At 37.2% G+C, this 2522-nt stretch overlaps 1 non-coding gene across 1 annotated transcript; it reads right to left on the bottom strand.

The window, feature by feature from the left end:
- Positions 1-1788: 1788 nt before the first annotated feature.
- On the bottom strand, positions 1789-1896 carry LOC130953623 (small nucleolar RNA R71). The gene has a single exon (XR_009075786.1). It is a non-coding gene; the product is annotated as a small nucleolar RNA R71 (small nucleolar RNA).
- Between the last annotated feature and the right edge of the window lie 626 nt (positions 1897-2522).

Here is a 2522-nt window from a genome sequence, read left to right as displayed (position 1 = left end):
TTGGACCGAGGTTTCAACTGATCATCACAAGAGCTTGTTGATCTCTATCAATCTTGCTGTTAGAGCAATGATCTGCTAAGGCTTGGCTGGCCATTGGCCATGTCTAGTGTTTTGGACCGAAGCTTTCTTTGAAAGCTTGGCTGGCTGTGAAGCCATGTCTAATTCCTGGACTGGAGTCTTAGACTAGCATTGCAATGATTCCTGGAATCCAAATTAAGAATTCTGAAACCTTTATTTTCTAATTCCATAAAATTTTCGAAAAATCCAAAAAAATTTCAAAATCATAAAAACCAAAAATATTTTATGTTTCTTGTTTGAGTCTAGTGTCTAATTTTAAGTTTGGTGTCTTGCATGCATTGTTTATTTGATCTTGGTTCTATTTTCAAGTCAATAGTACAGGGAACTGAAGATTCAGAACATGCAGCAAAGGAATTACACAGAAAAAGCTGGGCGTTCAAAACGCCTAGTGAAGAAGGACAGACTGGCGTTTAAACGCCAGCCAGGGTGCATGGTTGGGCGTTTAACGCCCAAAAAGGTAGTGCATTGGGCGTTAAACGCCAGAATGTGCACCATTCTGGGCGTTTAACGCCAGGATGGCACAAGAGGGAAGATTTTGTTTTCAAATCAATTTTTTTCAAGTTTTCAAAGTTTTTCAAAATCAAATCTTTTTTAAATCATATCTTTTCAATCAAACCTTTTTCAAAATCAATTTCTTTCCTTTTTGAAAGATACTTGCTAACAATTAATGATTTGATTGAACAATTCAAGTATGTTGCCTTTTCTGTTGAGAAAGGTTTAATGTTTGAATCATATCTTTTCTTGTTAGGCAAGTCATTAATTTTTAAAATCATACCTTTTCAATCATATCTTTTTAAAAAAAAACCATAACTTTTCAATCAAATCTTTTTTATTACATCTTTTTCAAAAATATTTTTCAATCATATTTTTTTTAAATCTTTTTCAAAAATCACTTGATTTCTTTCCCACTTTTAGTTTTCAAAAATTATCCACCAATTTTTCAAAATGTTTTCAAAATCTCTCCATAATTTTCGAAAATTTCTTCCTCTCTTCTCACATCCTTCTATTTATGGAGTACCACTCCTTCTCAATGTACAATTCGAACTCTATCTGATTAAGTTCGAACTCTTCTACCTCTTCCTTCTAAATTTTCTTCTTCTCTGACACCTCAAGGAATCTCTATACTGTGACATAGAGGATTCCACATTTTCTTGTTCTCTTCTCTTTCATATGAGCAGGAACAAAGACAAAAGCATTCTTGTTGAAGCTGACCCTGAACCTGAAAGGACCTTGAAGCAAAAGCTAAGAGAAGCTAAGGCACAACTCTCTGTAGAGGACCTAACAGAAATCTTCAAAGAAGAAGACATGGCAGCCGAAAACAACAACAATGCAAATAATGCAAGGAAGGTGCTGGGTGACTTTACTGCACCTACTCCCGACTTCTATGGGAGAAGCATCTCTATCCCTGCCATTGGAGCAAACAACTTTGAGCTTAAGCCTCAATTAGTTTCTCTAATGCAACAGAATTGCAAGTTCCATGGACTTCCATTGGAAGATCCTCATCAGTTCTTAGCTGAATTCTTGCAAATCTGTGACACTGTCAAGACTAATGGGGTTGACCCTGAGGTCTACAGACTTATGCTATTCCCTTTTGCTGTAAGAGACAGAGCTAGAACATGGTTGGACTCACAACCCAAAGAAAGCCTGGACTCATGGGAAAAGCTAGTCAATGCCTTCTTGGCAAAGTTCTTTCCACCTCAAAAATTGAGTAAGCTTAGAGTGGAAGTCCAAACCTTCAGACAGAAGGATGGAGAATCCCTCTATGAAGCTTGGGAAAGATACAAATAATTGATCAGAAAATGTCCTTCTGACATGCTTTCTGAATGGAGCATCATAGGTATTTTCTATGATGGTCTCTCTGAACTATCCAAGATGTCTTTGGATAACTCTGCTGGAGGATCTCTTCATCTGAAGAAGACGCCTACAGAAGCTCAAGAACTAATTGAAATGGTTGCAAATAACCAATTCATGTACACTTCTGAAAGGAATCCTGTGAACAATGGGACAAATCAGAAGAAAGGAGTTCTTGAGATTGATACTCTGAATGCCATTCTGGCTCAGAACAAGATATTGACTCAACAAGTCAATTTGATTTCTCAAGGTCTGTCTGGAATGCAAAATGCACCAAGCAGTACTAAGGATGCTTCATCTGAAGAAGAAGCTTATGATCCTGAGAACCCTTCAATGGAAGAGGTGAATTACATGGGAGAACCCTACGGAAACACCTATAATTCTTCATGGAGAAATCATCCAAATTTCTCATGGAAGGATCAGTAGAGACCTCAACAAGGTTTCAACAACAATAATGGTGGAAGAAATAGGTTTAGCAATAGCAAGCTTTTTCCATCATCTTCTCAGCAACAGACAGAGAATTCTAAGCAGAACCACTCTGACTTAGCAACCATGGTCTCTGATCTAATCAAAACCACTCAAAGTTTCATGAA

Source organism: Arachis stenosperma, chromosome 9 (genome assembly GCF_014773155.1).
Source record: "Arachis stenosperma cultivar V10309 chromosome 9, arast.V10309.gnm1.PFL2, whole genome shotgun sequence".
Lineage (NCBI taxonomy): Eukaryota > Viridiplantae > Streptophyta > Magnoliopsida > Fabales > Fabaceae > Arachis > Arachis stenosperma.
The sequence above is the reverse complement of the archived record's forward strand: the minus strand, read 5'-3'. Positions and strand labels throughout refer to the sequence as shown.